Below are 22,828 nucleotides of genomic sequence, written 5' to 3' on the forward strand. Positions count from 1 at the left end.
CATCACTTGCTTATTTTTGCTTTCGTTTCCCTTGCTGTTAGAGTCGAATCCCAAAAGACATCCCTGAAGTCAATGTTGTGGAGATTTTTGCCTACATAATGCTCAACAGTCACTTATCTTTTATATGAATCAATTTCCTCATCTGTATAACAAGGGTAATGCTCTCTCTCTCCTATCCTAGGATTGATTTGAGAATCGAAGACCGCTATACATTTACAACCTGTTAATGGCACATCACATGAAAAATTTTCATAAATTTCATCATCAGATGACCTAGTTGACACCTTAGCCTTGAGAAACCAGAGCGCCAATGCTAGAAAAAGGTGAGATTTCAATGCCTGTGCTACTCACCACACTCATAAACTGGTGCTTCCAGCAACCTCCTTTCACATACGTAAATGTGACACCAACATCCTTCCCAATTCTGTTGTACTTTCCCCCACCCCGTGGACCCTGATAACTCCTCAGCCAAAGAAAAATCCAACAGATTACCTTGGCTTGTTTTTCAGGTCAGAGCTAATTTTTGAGTCTCTTTGATCCTGGATAAGAAAAGAATTGCTGTCCATTTCATAGTTAGGCTCATAGCCAGTATTCCCACATTTCTATGACACAGTCAATGTGTGGTTTCCCACCAGCCTCTGCATCAACTGAGAATTTGTTAGAAACACAAAGTCTCATATTTCATCCTAGACCTATGGAATTAGAAACCCTGTGGCTAGGAGAGCCAATCAGTTTGTGGTTTAATTATTTCTCTGGGTGATTCTGATGCAGGCTAAAGTTTGAGAACCACTGCCATAATATATACTTTTAAATTGTACACATCAACTGTCTGTTTACTAATTAGTGGCAGATGAAATATCTTCTAATTGATGGCCTTTTCTGGAATTATTGCCAGAAATATTTTCCAGTCTTAAAGAAGACTACTTTGATTTTTAGTATTTTGGAGTGCTATTTTGGAAAATTAAAGTTGTAATTTACAAAATAATGCACTGGTCTTAGAAATTTGAAGAATCCAAAAATTCCTTCTGTGTCACCTTCCTTACACTTAGGAGACTGATTTGCCCTTTTGCCAATTTGTATTACACAAATACAAAGTTGCATTAAAAAGTGATTATTGAGTTAAGAAAAATAAGATAATCTCTCTATGAGTTAAAACTAACCACTGATTTTCAAGTTTAGTAGTATTCTTTCCCCATGTTTACTCCTTAGGATGTCATTTGTTCACTTAACAGAGTAATCCAGATTGAGAGACAAAACTTCAATTTGGAAGTTTCTGTTTGGCTTGTGAAGAAAAAGTCAGGTTTTTAGCATTTGCCCCAGTGTCGGCCTGGGGTAGTGACCCTGCTGAGCAAAGGGCTGGTCTGAATCCTCACACATGTGGAACAGCACAGTTTAACGCTCAGTTGAACAACAGGATTCAGTAAAATTGTCAGTGGGGTAAACATGGATTTATCAGTCCTCCATTTTCCCTCCTGTCACATTCAGGCTGAGCTCAGAGAGCAGAAGTGAGACCATCACCGAGACCTGAACTTTCCAGGGAGCACCCACCCCCTTCTTCGACTTTGACACGTGTGCACATTTGTGTGGTAAACCTGATTTTTTTTTTTAAGATTTATTATTTATTTATTTATACATATAAGAACTGGGGTGTAGGCCAGAGTGTGGAGGGTGAGAGAATTCACCAGAGACAGAGTGGGGAGCAGAACAGGTGGATCCACTGAAACAGCTATGGTAAAATGATGATTTTTCTAATTGTGAAGGAATAAAAGAATGATAATATAAACAATGATGAACTGCCTTTACAAATTGCTCTAGCAAGGCCTCCTCGGTGGCGCAGCCGGTTGAGCACAGTGCTGTGAAGGCATCCACATTCTCTGCAGCACGGGTTCGATTCCCAGCCCACCAGGGAGATTCCCACATAGTGCAGCAGACCTCTCCTGTCCTCAGAAGTGCTTTCGGTCTGTTTGCCTGTTCTGCTCCCCACTTTGTCTCTTGTGAATCCTCTCACCCTCCTGCTCCTCTGGCCCATACCCCAGCTATTATATAAATAAAAAATAAATCTTTAAAAAATAAATAAATTGCTTTAGCAGATAAACATTTTATGCATTATCTCATTTAATCCTTATAAGACCCAGAGCATTTAGTAACATTTCCAGTGGTATCAGGTTTTTATAGATTGGAAGAGGGCTTAGAAGATCTGTGCAGTCTGCTCAGTCACCCAGTCCGCCAAAGCAAGCATGAGAATGGGGGATTTGAACTCATGTACTCCTTGCTCTCTTTACCTTCTCACATGAATCAGTATATAATAAGGAAAGTTTGAACTGCTAGAACTCAGTTAAAATTAAGAATATAAACCCACAAGACCTACAAAGAAGGAAAAGATTGGAGAAAGGAGAATATAAAAGAATAACTTCTAATCTCTATGAAATATGTAAATGAGAGCACCAAGAAGTCAGCTACAAATAGGCAAGGACACAGACAATATACAAAGAAAAAAATGTAAATTTGAAATAAGCAGAAAACATTTTACCAGTCTTGGTCCAACCACTATGGAGAGCTGTGTGGAGATTTCTTGACCTACTAAGCATAAAGCTTCCATATATATGATCCAGCAATTCCACTCCTAGGTATTTACCCAAAGGACATACAAACATCAATTCCAAAGAGCACCTGCACCCCTATGTTTATAGCAGCACTGTTTACAATAGCTGAGCTTTGGAAACAAACCAAATGCCCAAAAATAGATGACTGGATCAAGAAGATGTGGTACATATACACCATGGAATATTACTCAGCATTCAAAAAAGATAAACACATGCAATTTGCAGCAACATGGATGGCGCTGGAAGGGATCATGCTCAGCGAAATAAGCCAGAAAGAAAAAGAAAAATACCAGATGGTCTCACTCATAGCAGGAATCTAGAAAACTTAAATAAGGGACCAGGAAAATGAATAACTATAAGAAAGTGAAAATAAAAATCAACAAAAAACTATGAACCAGAGACCCTCTATGGAGGGTGGGGGGCAGGGAGGGGAGGAATTGGGGTGAAAATAAGGATGTTGCAATTGTATGGGGACTATAAAAATAAAATTTATTTAAAAAAAAACAAAACAAAACAAAAATTTTACCAGTCTTATAATCCAGGTAGTTAGTAAACTGTTGTCCAAATTAATACCAGCCGATAAACAGGAGTTGACACGCCAGATAGGGAGCCACGGGAGTGATGCACCAGCAAACCTTGCTGGACAAATAACAAAGTACAATTTGCATCCATAAATTTGGAACACTTTTTTTAAACACACAAAATCCAATATACATGAGGCTATGGAGAAATATTCATTACTGGTGGCTTTGTAAATTGATAGAATTGTATTGTGAAACATTTAATAATCTATATTAAAGCTAATAAAAATGTAAATTCCTCTTCCCCCATTCACATATTCCCAGGAGCTTACTTTCAGAAAATAATCTGATAGAAAGGGAGTCTTAATTGTTTAAAAATATTTTATAACAAATTTTCCCCAGCAAAAAAAAAGTGGAAATGTCTTCAATGTTCAACACTAGAGAAATGGTTGTCAATTATGGCATCTCTACAGGATGAAATTATACTGTTTTTCAAGATAACATTCATGATGAGAAAACTACTTATGAAACAACACCAAATGAGAGGAGTAGAACACAAATTTATATGTATGTACATCTGATGAAATAACATCAACAGCAAACAGAACACAAATTTGTATGCACATAAACTGTGATTACAGCTCTCTGAGAGCCGTGCATATGCAACAGGGAGGAAAAGTTCTTTTCAAAAGCTGGAGCAGAAATCTTCAGAAAGTGACCTTCGCTTTGCTGAATACTTTAATAGAATCTCATGGTGGTAGTGTAACAGGGTGGTCCCCAGGAAAGGGGGAGGTTCCCTGCCCCACCCAAGGGAGGGTGGAGCTGAGCAGGAAGAGGAGAAGCTGCAGAAGAAACTGAGGAAGGAAGCAGGATGGAGCCAGGAGACCTGGAGGAGGCGCGTGGAGCCTAGAGACACGTGAAGAAACTGCGCTTGTCTTTTGGTTGTGGACTGGGTGACACAGATGTGGGTGAGACCCGTGGGGAGGTGACAATGGCAGCTTTTATCTTGATGTTAATTTTGCTCTTTTCCTTCCAGTCTTGTCTGGTTGTTTCTGACCCTTTTCTGTGGGTCCCCACTGGAAGATGCTTTAGACTTGTGGCAGGCTTTGGGGCCTTGCTCTGGGCCAATCCCATTTGGATGGACTTTTACCCACGAGGGGACGGGTAACTTTGGGTGCTTCATTTAGAAACTAGACTCTGCCTTACCTGTATTGTTTCCTAGTTTTATTAAAGTTCCTTCCCCTTAAAGTCTCCTATGTTTTCTGTTGATGCGGCGGATGGCAGAACCCATTTAGAATAGGCAGGTTTGCAGGGTTTGGGCTGCCCCTCTCCCTGTCCTATAACAGTAGCATTATAGGGCTCAGGGATAGCCTTGGTTAGAGTAAGACACATTTTTGATAAAGAAAGACAAAATTCTAATTTCCTGAAGCACACACAGGTGGGCTGGAATGGCGAGAAACTAGTGAGATGAAGAATCCATCTTCAGAGGAGAGATCAGAGAAAGAAACGGGAGCAAAAGGATGGGAATTTGGAAACTTCAAAAAAGAAATGACCCAAGAAAATGTTTTAAGAAGAAACCAGAGACAGAAGCACAGGAAGGAATTAAGGAAGGGCAAGAAACAAAAATAAAAGTGTCCCCAGAAGCTGATGAATTTGGCATACACAGGAAGCTCTGCAGACAAAGAATTAAATGAGTTATGCAGATAAGGAGTAGGAGATAAAGAACTGAGGACATCTACTATGTTACAGTAGTAGAATATAATGGAAGGTTTTCAATTTAATTTGTTTTTATTTATTCAACTGTTCCTGGGACATCACCAGATTCTTTTGATCAGATAACATCATAGAAATTTTCCCCATCTAGGGCCTCCCCTGGTGGCCCAACGGTTGAACGCTGGGCTGCGAGGCACCGGTTGGTTCCCCGGCCACCGGTGAGGGTCCCACAAAAAAAAAAAAAGAAGAAGAACGAATTTTAGTATGTCCTGTCTCTGCTTTTTTTTTTTTTCTTTCTTTCTTTTTTTTAAACACACGCTTTGTAGCCATATGCTGTCTTTGCAGACTTTGGTTCTTACAGATTTTTCCATGCTTTTATCCCCCACTTCCCAGCACACCATTCACTCAACCTAGTGAGTACTGTAACAAGCTCAGAAATAAATCTCAGTTATATTCCAACTTTTTGTGACTAAATTGTTATTTTATTTCAGAAGAAAAAGGTATGAGTTACAGGGTTGGCATAATTGGCACTTCATCTATAAGAAAAAATTATTTCATATTCAGTACAAAAATAAAATACAAAGGGACCAAAGGTACAAAAATCTAAAAGAGAAACTTTTTGAAGGTAATGTAGGAAACCATCAAACCTTGGAAGCAGAGGTGGAGATTGTCTTCAGCAAGGTACAATTCCAAAACCACAAAGTTTATTTCTATGAAACAAATTATAGACAAAGAGTCAGTGGATAGTGCTGGACTAGGGAATGGGCTGCACACATATCAGAGACGAAGGATCAATTTCTCTAGTGTTTGACAAGTTCTTGCCAACTGGTAGGGAAAGACACATGCCAAGTACATCATGGGGAGCAGACACTGCTGGTTTTTCTGTCTGTTCCTTGGACACATTCTCCACTGTCTTTCCGGTGCCCTGGGGGGCTACCCCCATGGACGATGTCACCTTGGATCCTTGCTGGCTGGCATGTCTATCAGGTTTGGCCAAGTGTATGAAACTGCAGGAGATTGGAGGGCTGAAAGTAGAAAAGCAGAGTGTTTCCCCTGTCTTGCGATATGTCTCTGGCAAAGCTGTGCTTCTTTCTACCTCAGCGGCAATTTACAGGACAACTTTTCCTCCCTGTTCAGGATTCTGGGCTCCCTGGTCACAGTAGTTCCCTGTCTTGTCCTGTCAGGCGTGGGAGGCAGCAACAGCTTCCGGCTGTTTTGTCTCTGAGTGTCTCAACAGCTTCTCACCTTTTATTTACCCCCTTAGCCCTGCAGCAGCAATGCCCCAGCTCTGTAAGGAGTGCCTTTACATTCTCCTCATTTGAACTATCTGGGGGTGAATTCTGTCTCCTGCTGGGATCCTAATGGATACAGATATGAACAAACAATACAAGAGGAGAAAATGCAAATCATCAATAAAGACATGACAATACCTTCAACCTCTCTGTACCCAGAGAAATTCAAATCCAAGTTACAATCAGATAGAATTTCTCATCCATTCACATGAGCAAAAAATAAGATCATTAATGATAATACGATGCAATGGGAACTCTCATTCATGGCTAGTGAATACATAACATCATTGCAGCCTTTGGGGGAAGTAATCTCGCAATGCATATAAAATAAAAAATGCACATATTCTTTGATTAATTTTGGGCCATTCATCCTACAGAAACAACAGCTCTAAGAAACATGCCTCCATTGGCAAACATGCTTATTAAAGAAATTTTATGGGTACAAAAAGATGAACTTTACTGGAAGGTCCACCAATATAGGAACCGTTGAATGCACTATAACTACACAATGAAATATTAGGCAGATAGTAAACCAAATTGGCTCTATATCTATTGACTTGGAGGGGCTTTATTAAATAAGCAAAGGAGAGAGCATTCCATATAGTCTCTGTGCGAGAAATTGCTGAATACCCTCTAGGGTCTGTTCTCCTTTTCCTTTGGTAATAAAACCTCCAACTTTCACCAGGCATAACCAACCAGCTAAAGAAATTATTTCCAAGACTCCTTCACAGTTAGGTGTGTTCAGGGTTCTAAATTATGGCCAAAGGGATAGGATTATGACTGATATGAGCATTTTTAAGAGTCTGTTCTTAAAGGAAAAGAGTGTCTTGGGGAGGAGGAGGAGGAAGAGGGATCAGAGGGAGGGAGGGAGGCGCACAGGGGACTGAGGTGATGGTGCACAGGTGCATTGGTGAAGGAAATTCTATGGGGACTACACCTGAAGGTGGGCGGGGGGAAGAAAATATTGTTTAAAATGAACGATGATGTAAAAAAATAAATTTAAAAAAAATGAAAAAAAAAAAAAAAGGAAAAGAGTATCTTTCTGGCCCCCACCCTTTCCCCTTCCTGTTAACTGGAACATACAATGTTAAGGATCCTGGAAGGAGTGATAAAGGGGGAGCGGCAAGATAGAAGGAGCTATTTTCCAAGGTAAATTCAGAGAACAGAACCACCTCACCAATTTTGGATCACCCACCTCAAGTCTATTAGGGGAGAAAAAAGTTGAACTTCTTGTTTAGGTCACAGATACATGGGACTTTTACAGGAGTGGAATCTGAGCTGTAACCCAGAACAATTTTAATTTTTGTAAAAGAAATAGTAAAAGTCTTGCATATATGTGTGTGTGGAGCTTAGAGAAAGATGTGGAAAGATGCATGCCAACCTGTCAACCTGTTAACCTGGGTTACCTGCTTACCTGGGGGTGGGGAGGGAGGTTAGAATGGAATTGGGGTTAATGTTCTGTCTCCACTGGAGAACATAATATTCTTACAGTTGTGTTTTAGGCGAGGAGATTCACTCAACTTAAATGAAATTAAGGGGAGCTTTAGTTCATGGATCCAGAGAGGTCGCATAGAGTTTAAAACCAGGAACCCACGTTCAGCTTAAGGGAACTGGAAAGTGGCCAGGAACTATTTGGGTCTCTGCTTCCCTCTGAGGGCTTCTCCAGCTTTCTCCGTTCTGCACATTTGCTGTTTGCCCAAAGCCCAGAAGTAGTTGCACCCTGGCAATGTCTGGATCAGTGGTTCTCAAAGAATGGTCCCTGGGCCAGTAGCATCAAATAACCTGGGAATTTGTCAGTAATGCAATATTTGGGATCCTGTCTCAGACCTACCGAATCAGAAACTCTGGTTTCAGCAACTCTGAGGTTAAGCAACCTTATTTAATAAGTCCTTTAGGTGATTCTCAAGGCAAGTTAGGAAACTAGTGATCTAGGTAATATTCCTGCTCTAATACTCACACTCAATTGGCAATAGGTGTGGCTTAATTTAGGAAAAGAGACTTTTTCTTTTCTATTCTTTCTCCCTCCCCCTCCTGTTTTCTCCCCCTCCTCCTTCATAACACAAATGATTGGTGACTGACTGGCTGATAGAGTGGATCTGATCTGATGTCCATCCAGAGTATTTCAATCATTCTTTGCAAAAGGGCAGGTTCACAGCTGAACTTTCCTTGTTGCTGTACATTTAGAAAGCACCATTTTTTTCTATTATGAATGTTATTAATGAATGTCTACACACACACATACACACCATGTCACAGAATCAGAAAGTATGAACAATTTTATTTTTTATCACCTTGTAGCATATTTCACTTCTATTAGCAGCATGGGACTGTACCAGTTCATAGGATCAAATATTTTCATTAATTTATTTTTGCTTTTTTGACTAAATAGCATTATTTTAGGGGCCTCCCTGGTGGTGCAAGGGTTAAGACGCAACCTATGAAGCAAACTGCAGCCACTGCTGCATGAGTTCAATTCCTGGCCAGCCAGGGAGCTACGCACATGGTGCAGCCAACCTCTCCTGACTCGCCCGCTGCTCCCCTTAGCAGTGTACTTCAGTCAGTCCGCCTGTTCTGTTCCCTGTTCTGCCTCTGGTGAGTGCTCTCACCCCCCCATACCTCTGACCTGTACCCCAGTGCTTGTATGCATAAATAAATCTTAAAAAAAAACCCAGCATTATTTTAAAAGCAAAAATAATGACTACCATTTTTTAATTAAACACAAGGGAGAGGGAACACATGACAAGTGTCAAATGACAGGCACTGCCCATGTTGTGAGAGGCGATTTGTGGCAAGCACACAGTTCAAGGAAAGGAAGGGTTCCGGGGGTTGCTGAGCATGACAAAGGCAGGGGTGGGGGAAGAGCACAGGCGAAGAGTGTGTGAGATGTCAGTGTGTGAGATGTCAGTGTGTGAGATGTCAGTGTGTGAGATGTCAGTGTGTGGGATGTTAGTGTGTGAGATGTCAGTGTGTGAGAAGTCAGTGTTGAGAGATGCCTCTCCCCTCAGGCCATGTAAAAGGCCTATGAAACGGTGTCTACAGGAATCTCAAGATGTCTGGTAGCTCACAGGTTAAAAACTGCAAGTCTCTTTGCTTTGTAGGTGTATAACTTGCTTACTTAAAAAACAATTGGAGGAAGGATATTTTTACAAATGTTCAGTAACTCTTTTCTTCCAGGGAAAAATACAGAGGATGAAAGCAGGAAAAAGAGGAAAAGAGGGAGATGATTTTAACCTTTTATAGTTGATAAAGTTATTGTATTTGAGCACCAATTTAACTCTGTACAAATAGAGAAGGGGAGACCAGGTCTACTTGCTGGAGCAAGTAAGGGTCCAGAATCCAAGGCAACCATGTAGGTTAATACAGTGGTGCCAGTGTTTAGAATGCAGTTACTTTAATTTGCATTTCTTTGATTACAAGCAATTATGAGCCTTTTTATATATGTGTTTAGTATTAATTACCCTAATGCAAATTGTCTGTTCATTTCCTTTGTCTGTTTACCAACTGGGTTCTTTATTCTTTTTCAAAGCTAAGATGAGACCTTTCTATTAATCCTTTGTTATATTTTTAATAAATATATTTTAATCTGATAGTATTTTAATTTTGTTTAATCATCAAGGCATGGAAATTAAAAATTTTATATATCTGAATATCTGGCTTTAATGATTATTTTCTATTACTTTTGGAGTTGATAAAGTTACCAATCTTATAGATCTGATAAAGGCTCCATTCGCACTTTTGATTTTATTTAACATAATTTTTATATTTACTAAGTCAATACATCTGAAGCATCTTTTTGCATTATGTTGTAAGATATGGATCTGCTTTAATTTCCTCCCCAAATTACTGTCTAATTATTCCAACACCATTCATTAAAGAAACTGTCCTCACCTCAGAGTTTTAAAAAGCATACACTATCATATAATGAATTTATATTTAGCTGAGTCTATTTTTGGATTCTCTGCTGTATGTTGCATTTCTTTTTCTTTTTGCCAGTACTCCGTTATAGTCTCTCCTGCTTTTCTTTTCTTTTCTTTGTTTTTTTTTTTTTTAGAGATTTATTTATTTATGCATACAAGAACTGGGGTATAGGCCAGAGGTGAGGGGGGTGAGAGGATTCACTAAAGACAGAGTGGGGAGCAGAACAGGAAGACTGACCAAAATACACTGCTGAGGGGAGCAGCAGGTGAGACAGCAGAGGTCTGCTGTGCCTTGTGGGTAGTTCCCTGGCCAGCCAGGGATCAAACTCATGCTGCAGGGGCTGCGATAGCTTCACAGTGCTGTGCTCAACCCCTTGCTCCACCAGGGAGGACGTCTCCTGCTTTTCGTATGTAACCCATTCATTTGTAAGAGTAATTTTCCAGGGGACTTGAGGTAAAATCCTATTATAAACATTTGGGTACTTGTGGCTGTTACTTTTAATATATAACACATCTGTGTTAATACTACATACATTTAACAGATAAAATCATTAATTCTATTAGTATGAAAGTAACATTGGGACAAAGCCCTCTCTGGTCTGTCCACTATTGTGGTATAGTCCCTTTCTGCTGAATGGCCCACAGAATAGGGACAAGAATTGGAGGATGTGAGCCTTGCTCTCCCCCACTCACCAGCCCTCTTTGTCCTCCACAGGAAATAACTACCACATGGAACAGACTCATTCCATGTAGTAAAGACACTCATGGGCAAAACTTAGTTTTCATTTCCACCTCCATCCTTTTCCTACTAGTATAAGGTTAGCTGGGGAGTGAAGCTTGCAAAGCAAAGTTGATATTTATCAAGAGAAATTAAACCATTGCTTGCTTATTTATCATCATCCATCGGACATTTTACACTTATAAATGCTGCTACGGTAATCTCTCTTACCAATTCGAATGGTTCTTTGTTGATTCTCTTGAGTTTTCTAAAAATAAAGTTATAGCTCTAGCAGCTAGATTTTTTTCCTTTCCTATATTATCTCTCATATACACAAAACGTGATTGCTTTGCATATCACACTAGAGCAAAAAGCTCTCAATTCCATCAGTTACAAAGAAATTATGAAACAGTACCTCTATGTATTTTCCCTTTATTGAAGTAAAATTCATAGGTAATGTAAACTACCTAATATCATGAGGTTTAGACCATCAGTATTATGACCATAAAGTAATTTAAGGCAAAATAAAGGAAAACCATTTTATAATAAGATAATATTATTTCAATATGTCAAATATATTAAGAGTCATAAGAAGTCATCCAGTTCTTCCGTCTATGAACATTACCACTGAAAATATAACAAGGACAAATTTATATTGATACAGGAATATTATATGGCCTATTCAAGTATCTACAGTGATGCTACAGGTAACAAAATTTTTCTAAATGGTCAACAACCCTGTAAAGTCTGGATAAAACAAAATACAACTCTCCCTCATATTTTGTCATAGTTTCATTCCTGGAAATCTTTTGGTGTATTTTAAATTCTTACAAAAATTCTTGTGAGGGACTCCCCTGGTGGCGCAGGCGGTTGAGCACCGCGCTGTGAAGCTGTCCGCAGCCTCTGAAAATGCCCTGGTATCCTCGAAAAGAAAAAAGCCCAGGTGGAGTCTGATGAGAACAACTTTATACCTGAAGCATACATCGACTGGATACCACCGGTTCGCTCTGATCCTGTATGGAGTATTTCAACAAAGCCAGCTAAAAATTGCTGTTAGTTATTCTGCCCTGTGATTTTATGCAAAAATAGACAAAATGGTTTAAAAGTAAATTTAGTTTGCAAACTTTTACTATGCTGTTAAAAGTTTGGGATCAAGGTTGAGAAAATTTGTGTTTTACATCAGTTAAACCATTTTAACATTTTTTTCCTGTGATTTTAATGCATTTGCTGTCTTGTTTAGCTAATGCCTCCAGTTTTTTTTCTTTTGGCTTGCATAGTGGACTATTTTTAAGTAATAAAACTGTCATACTGGACATTCATGGACAATGCTACTGACTAATTGTTGCTTCTCTTACACACATTGTAACCCTAAAAAAAGACTGTCTCCTAAAATTACACCCTGAAATTTGTGCCACCATAGATATGGTGGAATAAAAATTAAAAGGGGGGATTGTAACAGGGTGGTCCCCAGGAAAGGGGGAGGTTCCCTGCCCCACCCAAGGAAGGGTGGAGCTGAGCAGGAAGAGGAGAAGCTGCAGAAGAGACTGAGGAAGGAAGCAGGATGGAGCCAGGAGACACGTGAAGAAACTGCGCTTGTCTTTTGGTCGTGGACTGGGTGACACAGATGTGGGTGAGACCCGTGGGGAGGTGACAATGGCAGCTTTTATCTTGATGTTGATTTTGCTCTTTTCCTTCCGGGCTTGTCTCGTTGTTTCTGGCCCTTTTCTGTGGTTCCCCACTGGAAGATGCTTTAGACTTGTGGCAGGCTTTGGGGCCTTGCTCTGGGCCAATCCCATTTGGATGGACTTTTACCCATGAGGGGACGGGTAAATTTGGGTGCTTCATTTAGAAACTAGACTCTTTGCCTTACCTGTATTGTTTCCAAATTGTATTAAAGTTCCTTCCCATTAAAGTCTCCTATGTTTTCTGTTGATGCGGCGGATGGCAGAACCCATTTAGAATAGGCAGGTTTGCGGGGTTTGGGCTGACCCTCTCCCTGTCCTATAACAGATTGATCCCGGCCTGCTGGTGAGGGTCCCACATGGCGCAGCAGACCTTTCCTGTCTGGCCCGCTGCTCCCCTCAGCAGTGTATTTCAGTCAGTCTGCCTGTTCTGTTCCCCACTCTGTCTCTGGTGAATCCTCTCACTCTCCTGTGAATCTGGCCTGTACCCCGGTTCTTGTATAAATAAATAAATAAATAAATCTTTAAAAAAACAAAAACAAAAAAATGCTTGTTTTATGTGTAAAATGGAGTAGGACATGAGAACGTTGTATGGGGTATGGAGCAATTTTTTTGTTTGTGGAATTGTTCCTTGGATTGCAAATATCCAGGATCACTGGCTTTACCCAATGCTTGCTATCATTGCACCTCTGAGCAAATTTGGTCACCTCTGGTCACCAAAAACTTGGTCACCTCTGGTGACCAAATAGATGCCTATCTTGTTGCAGTGCATTTCCTGGGTGGCACCTACCTCCTGGTTGAGTCCCCATAATCAGTTTAGAAGGATCTTCTAGTACAATTTCGAGTCACAGATGTCAGTAGGCACTTGTAAATGAAATGCTTGTTTCGCTGTGAGACTACTAATCTTAAGCGGCCTGTTCGGCCACCATTTTTTTACCTGCAGTTCTGCATTCCTATACGAGGTAAGAACTGCTCGGTCAATTAGTCAGAGCCAAACCTTACAAGGTGCCTTTCAAATCAACCAAGAGCTTAAAGTTTGATCGCTCTGTGAAGGTTATGCATCATGAGGTATGCATCATGAGGTAATACCAGAATGGAATGACCACCCCAGGGGCTGAGGACAGATGCATAAACGTACTACTTGTTATAGGACGGGGAGAGGGGCAGCCCAAAACCCTGCAAACCTGCCTATTCTAAATGGGTTCTGCCATCCGCCGCATCAACACAAAACATAGGAGACTTTAATGAAAAGGAACTTTAATAAAACTAGGAAACAATACAGGTAAGGCAAAGAATCTAGTTTCTAAATCAAGCACCCAAAGTTACCCATCCCCTCGTGGGTAAAAGTCCATCCAAATGGGATTGGCCCAGAGCAAGGCCCCAAAGCCTGCCACAAGTCTAAAGCATCTTCCAGTGGGGACCCACAGAAAAGGGTCACAAACAACCGGACAAGCCCGGAAGGAAAAGAGCAAAATCAACATCAAGATAAAAGCTGCCATTGTCACCTCCCCACGGATCTCACCCACATCTGTGTCACCCAGTCTACGACCAAAAGACAAGCGCAGTTTCTTCACGTGTCTCTAGGCTCCACGTGCCTCCTCCAGGTCTCCTGGCTCCATCCTGCTTCCTACCTCAGTCTCTTCTTCAGCTTCTCCTCTCCCTGCTCAGCTCCACCCTCCCTTGGGTGGGGCAGGGAACCTCCCCCTTTCCTGGGGACCACCCTGTTACAGTGAAAAACTAACATGCTCTAACCAATCTCTTCCTTTCAAAGTTTAGGAGATGTGAAATAACATCTAGGATCATGCATATGCTGACAGTTTTTTTTTTTTTTACATAGAAAGGTTTTTAATCTTGATTTTGTTATTTCCTACCAACTTTTGTTTTTTTTTACTTTGAAGTTTTTTTTTTCTGCTTGTTTTTTTTTATTGTTACTTTGGTCTATCAGACAAACTGCAGTTGTATGGGATATCCCACGCGTGATGAATGATAACTAAAGAGCTCTTTGTGTCTATATGTTGTCTGTCTGTATGTCCTTGTGTCTAACCGTCTTGACCTCCAGTGATTGACAAATTGGTATACATGGTGCCCATAGACGTTGAAAAAAAAAAAAGTCTCCAGTTATGAGAAAAACAAAAAGTTATGGTTTGATTGTCAACATTATGCTACTGAACTAAGCCGGTGCCTTCATAGAGATTGAATATTGTTGTTTCTGTTAATTTTCTGATATTTATGGCAAAGCTTCCCAGAAATCTAAATTCAAGTACAAATTTGGTAGCCTGTCATTTGACTGATGCAAGGAAATTTTGTGGAACCTCAGTAGAGCTCCTGAGACACTCCACAAAGTTTCTCCCTTTCCTCCTGGGAAGGCATTAGATGAATTTGTTCTATTTGGCTTTTTCCTAATGAAGTAAAACTGGAAGGGAAGCATTGTCACTTGGGAAAATGGTAAAACTTTGGTATGTACAAAATGTTAACAGTAGTTTTCTAAAATGTGTATACAAAAAAAACCTCTCAGTATCTGGTATGTATGTAAATTGTCACCTTGTAATATTGTATGATTCAATTGTTTCACATCTACAGAAATTGTTTCTGGAAATATAGGGAGAAAAGGTCTCAACAGATTCCTATTGATGGAACTGTTGAGAGAAAAAAACTTTCCTACAAAGGACTGAATAGACCTGGAAATACACCTGACATTTACTAAGGTTTCTTTGACATAATACTGGTAATTTTTTTATGCATTCTGTCCTGAATCCACGAAGTTTTTGTTTTGTTTTGTTTTGTTTTGAGTAACCAGGATCTGCAGCAAGGTTGCAATTTTTTCCAGCAAAGCTAACTTGTTACATTTTCTCTCCCCTTGATACCAACATGGCATACAAATAGTGGTAGTAATTTTGCTACTTATCTTAGAGTCTGTTTTTGCATAACTTACATAGGGATTTTGCCTGTTTTAACAAAAAAATTGGATGTGAGTTTGATTGTGTGGCTTTGTGTGGAGTTCTTCCAAAAAGTTGAAAAAGAGCTGAACCAAGAAGAGGAGAACCTGTTTGCCTTGTTTGTAGGGTTCCAGAGACCTCCAAAGAAGGTGAGGAAGCTTGCCTCCATTGGCAGGACTGGACAACCCGGCCAACGAAAATGCCCTTGTACCCTCGAGAAGAGGAAAGCCCAGGTGGAGTCTGATGAGACCAACTTTATACCTGAAGCCTACATCGACTGGATGCCACCGGTTCGCTCTGATCCTGTGTGGAGTATTTCAACAAAGCCAGCTAAAAATTGCTGTTAGTTATTTTCTGCCCTGTGATTGTATGCAAAAATAGGAAAAATGGTTTAAAAGTAAATTTAGTTTGCAAACTTTTGCTATGCTGTTAAAAGTTTGGGATCAAGGTTGAGAAAATTTGTGTTTTACATCAGTTGAACCATTTTAAGATTTTTTTCCCTGTGATTTTTACATATCTGCTGTCTTGTTTTGGCTAATGCCTCCAGATGTTTTTTTTTTGGCTTGAACTGATGAACTATTTTTCCTGGAGTAGAGAACTTTTGCTTTCCACAATGGACAAATACCTGGAGAGACTGGTTTTCTTTCACACTGGAACCTGAAAAAATGTTCATCTAAGACTGCATCCCAACCTCCATATATTCGATCTTCATCACCATGGAAATGGTGGCAAAAAGTGAAAGGGGGGAATTGTTAGGGGGAAAAGGATGTCCCAAAGCAAATTCCATATAGGCTTTGTGGACTCCACCCCCACCCCAGGTCAAAGCCAAAGACACTGGGAACTCCAAATCCCATCCCCACCAAAGGGAAGGTGGCTGGGACCTGAGGGTGGGGTTAAGCAGCCAGGTGGATACAAAAGGCAGACACGTGGGCTTTGGGGGGGGATCCCCATTTTGGCTCTCCGCCAGCTCGCAGCAGTCTGGCCAGCTGTGAGAGTGACTTTGGGTTTCCAGGTCGTCGGATCGGGTAGGACGCATTAAAGACTTTATTTCCCTATTTTCTCCCGGAGTTGTACATTTTCCTTATTTCCTTTTCTCTTGTAAATAAACCTTTTATTAACCCTTTTGTGTGTTACTGTAGTAGAGTATTCATAAGTCCCTTTAAAGCGCACGGGTGAGGACCCACAGCCAGGAACCCGTTTAATATCGGGGTTGCTCTATAACATACTGACTTGTTCATCAAGGGGTACTGTTAGGGGGAAAGGATGTCCTGAGCTAATTCCATACAGGCTTTGTGAACTCCACCCCCACCCCAAACCAAAGCCATCAAGACATTGGAAAGACAAATCTCATCACCACCAAGGGAAGGTTGCTGGGCCCTGAGGGTGGAGTTAAGCAGCCAGGTTGGGTCTAAAAACCAGATATGTGGGCATTGGGGGCTCTCTCTCGCTGCCTCCTGGCTTCACAGTTCGTGACTCGCGGCCGGCTCTCAGAGTGCCATTTGGGATTCCAGATCGGCAGATCAGGCAGCACGCATTTAAAACTTTATCTCCCACTTTTCTCCCTGAGTAGTACATTTCCTCATTTGCCCTTCCCTTGTACATAAACCTTTTATTAACCTTTTGTGTGTGCCTTCAGTAGAGTATTAATAAGTCCTTTTTAAGAGCCCGGGTGAAGACCCACAGTCAGGCAACCCATTTTGTATTGGGGCTGCCCTGTAATGGTTCCACCGAAAATACCCAGGGGGCTGAGGACCAATGTATTGCAGGGACTCCAGAAACTGATCAGTGGAAAGCCTTGTTGATAAGATTGAAACTGTGGCTGGGGAGGTAGAGCCTGATCTCAATTACAATACCAAGTCATCAAGCAGATGAGAAGTGCCTGGAGGGCAGACTCACAACCCCTGATACTATAGATGACAGACCATATTTTCTAGTTTCACCCCTCCTTTTTCTCTTTGTCTTCCTTCCTCTCACAACTGATGCTTTAAAATTATTCTATCAGGGCCTCCCTGGTGGCACAGCGGTTGAGCACTGGGTTGCGAAGCTGCCCACAGCCTCTGCAGCACCTGTTCGATCCCCTGCTGCTCCCCGGCCACCAGAGGAGGGTCCCACATGGCACATAGATCTCTCCTGCAGCCCGTTGCTCCCCTCAGCAGTGTACTTCGGTCCTTCTGCCTGCTCTGCTCCCCGCTCTGGCTCTGGTGAATTCTCTCACCCTCCCACGCTTCTGACTGTACCCTGTGCTTGTATAAATAAATTAATAAATAAATCTTTAAAAAAAAATAAATAAAATTATTCTATCAATAAAAAGGCCAGGACCTTGTTCTTCAGGAGCACCCTGCATTATGTAGCCTGCTCCACAACTCTCATTTATCAGTGTAGTGTTGCCCGATGCAACATTTCACCATTACATAAACTCTTCACTCTTGGTTTCTGGTAGTTAACCTTTTATCAGGTCAAGAACCATTTCTGTTACTACCTTCTTTTCTTTTTTGTTTGTTTCTGGAATGAGAGTCTTGACTTTTATTAAACATCTTCTTAGCATTTATTGAGATAATTGTAAGGGCAGGACTGGACACTGAGCAGGTTTTCTGATCCAGCAGACCGGGTAAAGGAGGAGTCAGAGTCCTCAGTGTTTTTTTGCAGGTCTTTTATTGGGATTTACCTGGTACACAGCAGGCAGAGGTGCTGGGGGGCTGGGAGGCTGGTAGTCCTCCCAGCCCCCAGCAAATCCTCACTCTATCTGGGCTCTTGGGTGATCTCTGCTTCTGCTTCTTTGCTTCTCTCTCGGCTTCTCTTCGGTTTCTACTCCACTTCTACTGGCGTCCCCATGACGCCGCCCTTAAAAACCCAGTCTTAACTCAGGTTAATCTCATCTACCTATGCCCACACCTTATTCCAGGTGCCCGCCATCAGGCATGCATTCAGGACTGCAAGGATCCATCATCTATCCTGATGGCGGGAGGGCAGAAAAGCCTGACATTTTTTCTTTACCTTACAATAATCCTGGGTTATATGCCTTTACTTAAAGAATGTTTTATAGGGCCTCCTTGGTGGTGCAAGGGGTTAAGACGCAACCTCCGGGGCTGTCTACAGCCACTGCAGCACAAGTTTGAACCCCTGGCCAGTCAGGGAGCAACCCACAAGGCGCAGCAGACCACTCCTGACTTGCCTGCTGCTCCCCTCAGCAGTGTACTTTGGTCAGTCTGCCTGTTCTGTTCCCTGTTCTGCCTCTGGTGAGTCCTCTCACCCCCCACACCTCTGGCCTGTACCCCAGTTCTTGTATGCATAAATAAATAAATAAATCTTTAAAAAAATAAAGAATGCTTTATAGTAACAACTTTTTAAATGTTTATTACCTGGTTTTAATGCAAATCATGATAAATTAAAATATCTGGGAAGTCAAAACTTTTTGGTTTCATTTACATTTCACGTTTTTCTTTAATATTTTTTCTACATATTTTTAACCCACAATAATTTGTGTACAATGAAATATATTCATTTAAAGGATGCATTTTGATTAATTTTGACACATTGATTTGCCCATATAATCACACGATAGTTTAGATGTAGAATATTTCCATCAGTTTTCCCATGCCCTTAATGGTCAATCCCCCTCTACCTTTAGTGCCGGGCAACTATGGATCTGCTTTCTATCACTATAGATTAAATTGATTTTCTTAGCATTTCATATCAATGGAATCATACAGGATAAACTCTGAATCTGACTTCTATCATTTAACATTTTTGAAATTCATTCATGTTTTGTGTTTATCAAGTTTATTCCTTTTGACTGCTGATTAGTATTCCATTGTAAGAAGCTGTCACAATTTTTTATCTAAAGAACATTTGGGCAGTCTCCAGCTCAAGATATTATAAATAAAGGTGGCATGAACTTTCATGTATATGTCACTGTGTGAATATGAGAGTTTTCATTTAATAGCTGGCTCATATGATGTTTGTTTAACTCTGTAGGAATTTCCAAACTTTTTTTGCAGAATGTTTTTATCAGTTTACATTCCGGTGGCCCACTGATCATGGTGGGAGTAGAAAGGTCCAGAATTAAAGCCTAATTCTTGCTCTCATGCAGGTCTTTATCCCCAGGAAGAGCCTGGTCTTCCTCCGCCCCCTCCCAATTGCTGCCTATCTATGGGTAAAAGTGGATGCCTGAGTTGGAGGGAGGAGTTGGAAGGGGGCATAGGGATGTGGGGCCACCACTCTAGTATGCTGAGCAGCCCCCTTTAGGGACATAGTCTGGGCAGGACAGTGGCATCTGTCTTTTCAGACCATGGTCAATGACCCCAAATTCTAACCCTTAGGATATGATTCAGCAAATGCTGAACAAAGGAAAATATGAAAAGACCATCGAAAGGGGAAGTGGACAGAAAAGACCCATTGTCACGTGAGTGAATGAACTTTTGTGCTCGTCTTTTATAGGACGGGAATCCTTGGCTACTTTCTATTTTCATTATTTGTCAGAGAAATGTGCCTGAGACTTACATTCTGTCCCATAGTCCTTTGCATTACATCCCCAGCAAAGAGGAACCAGACTTTTTGTTATCAAAAGGTCCAGGCAGTAAATATTCACATAAAACTAATTTAAAGTTAACACAGTTCCATATATAGAGATTCACCAAGTCTACAGTTTGAGTCTTCCAGCTGTGAGACAAATTGGCCAAGAGCAGGCTGTGACAGTTGGATACCAGGAGTTCTCGTGGGGCATTTGTAGGCAGCTTTGGGGGTCTGTCTTTAATAAGTCACCCCAGTGACTTCCTGCTGTCAATTCCTTCATAGATGGCCTCAGCTGTAGAGAGCTGCCTTGTCCAAAGGCATGCTCTTCCCAGGCTGGCCCACTGATCATGGTGGGAGTAGAAAGGTCCAGGCTTTTGGGATCAGCATGACCTGGGGCAATTCAGATGGACCATTTAACTGAAACTCTGGTGGAGTTGGCCAGTATCTTGACCTGTTCCTCCGCCCACTCACTCCTGCCCCCCCTTCCACAGATGTTACTCCCCAGGGCATTCCCTAGTAATAGAGCCCACTAAAACCCATCTCAGAGTCTGCTTCCTGGGCAACACAGCAGGGACATTAACATAGTGAAAAAAGCAAGCTCACCCTGTGTGAGCTTATATGTGTAACAAATGGATACACACTCCCAAATGCATAAAAAATTTGTAGAACCAGACAGAAGGTACTGTTTATAATGGTCACCTCCAGGACTATGACTAGGGTCTTTTGGGAAAGGGCTGGTGTTACTTTATATTCTTTACCATAACCATGAATTACTTTTTCTTTTACAATGTAAAAAATCCTTCAATTTTAGAGCAATGTTGGATTGCAATATAAGTAGTTGTCATAGCTACCATTTGGGGAGCACCTTCTTAATGGCTTTAGCATACTTTGTATAATCCTTGTGGCAATGCAGGGAGGTGGGTGTCATTATTATCTCACTTTAAGTTGAGGAAAGTGAGGTCCAGAGTGCCAAGAGACTGGTCCAGGATCATCTGTCCCCAAGTAGTGGAGCTGCAGTAGATGCAGACTCTGACACTGTGTGTTCTGAGCAGGCAGTGTGGCGTCACATGGTAGGAAGAACGCATGCTGGTAGATAAGACTAGGCTTCTGATTCTATTGTTATTATTTATTTATTTATATTAATTGTTTTAACTGAGGCATTTATATTAATTAATTTTTAATATTGGAGTACCCTCTTCAGGTATTACTACCATAATGCATCCATTATCTATTCACCCATATTCCACTATTGAGCCATTTATTGTCTCTGTGATGCACTTATTTCATCTGTAAAAACCCCAGTCACTTTGGTATAGGAAGACCAAAAGACTGTGAAGTTGGACAGCTGTGTTGCATGACTGTGTGATTTTTAAGAAATTACTTAATCTCGCTGAGCCTCATTTTTCTATCCTACAAAATAGAGAAAATGGACTTTAAGACTCAGGGTGGTTATGAGAGTTCATAAGATAATATTATTACACTTAATGTATTCTAGACAATCAAGAAATAGTTAGCTCCTCTTTGAGAAGTAATGCTTGGTTCTTGGGGAAAAGCAAAACTCTTCATAGTTTTAGAATAAATAAAAGGACCAGCTAAGGGACAAGATGCAGTCATTGATGATAAGATTGTACATGAACATTTACTGAAGTGAAAGATGTTCAAGACATATTAGTAAGTGCAGAAAGCAAGGGATAAAACAGTTGGTGCAATATAATCACTTACTTGTGTGTAAATGGAGAGGAAGATAATAGTACTTACCTTGTGGGGGTGTTAGAGGGATTTAATTAATATATGCAAAGAGTTTAGCAGTATACCTGGAGTGTGTAGCTGCCATACAGCATCATCATTATTGTTATCATCACTTCTTTTAATATTTAGTTCCACAATTCTAACCCCTGGGAGTCAGATGGGTTTTGGAATTCAGAATTTTTCAGATTTGATAAAAGTACGTAGTTATGAACCACCCACACCCCAAGTGTGTGAGGTGACAATTTATAGTCAAACCCATTAAAATTTCTCCTGTGAAGCATGAATATTCACACTAAGTGGGATCACTGAAGAGTAGAAAATAACACCACATTGGTTTGGGCCAATTTGTGTGGTCAAATAAATCTGCAGCAAACATAGAAATTAAAAAACAAAAATGAACTTGCATTTCCAGGGGTTTTCACTTTCTACAATTGTTGATGAGGGATGATGGACCAGTCTTCCTCATGACTTCAGGAAAGCTGGGAAACACTGCATTGTCACAGCGTGACTGTGAGCTGATCAAATTGCAACTGTCTTTCAGCTTTGCCTTTGGACTCTTTTCTTTTTAAATTTTTTGGCAGTGAGTATTCATAACTTTTGCCTATAGTTTCTTGAATTTTTTTTTTTTTAAGCACAGAGGAATATTACACTGCTCCATGGCCTCAAAATCTTAGTCAGCACCAGTTCTCAATTCTCATTTTTGCCTGAAGAAACTAATTTTTCTGGGGGAAGAAGGAAAAACTGAGGAGACAGAGTGGGGTTTTCAAGTGCTTTCTTGGATCTTTAAACTAGTTCCCGGCAGCAGTTAAAATCTAGTCAGATAAAGCCCTTTAGAACCTTCACTAGGGCTTGCCCTACCTACTCCGTCTTGACAAGTATGTTTAATTATATATATATATATTAAAGATTTATTTATTCATGCATACAAGAACTGGAGTACAGGCCAAAGGTGCAGAGGGTGAGAGGATTCACCAGAGACAGAGCGGGGAACAGAACAGGCAAACTGATGAAATACACTGCTGAGGGGAGCAGCGGGCCAGACAGGAGAGGTCTGCTGCGCCATGTGGGCTCCCTCACCGGCCAGCTGGGATCGAACCGGTGCTGCAGAGGTTGCGGAGAGCGTCACAGCATGGTGCTCAACTGCCTGCGCCACCAGAGGAGGCCCTGTTTAATTTTATATTAAAA

The sequence above is a fragment of the Talpa europaea genome (assembly GCF_964194135.1).
Source record: "Talpa europaea genome assembly, chromosome: 10".
Classification (NCBI taxonomy): Eukaryota; Metazoa; Chordata; class Mammalia; order Eulipotyphla; family Talpidae; genus Talpa; species Talpa europaea.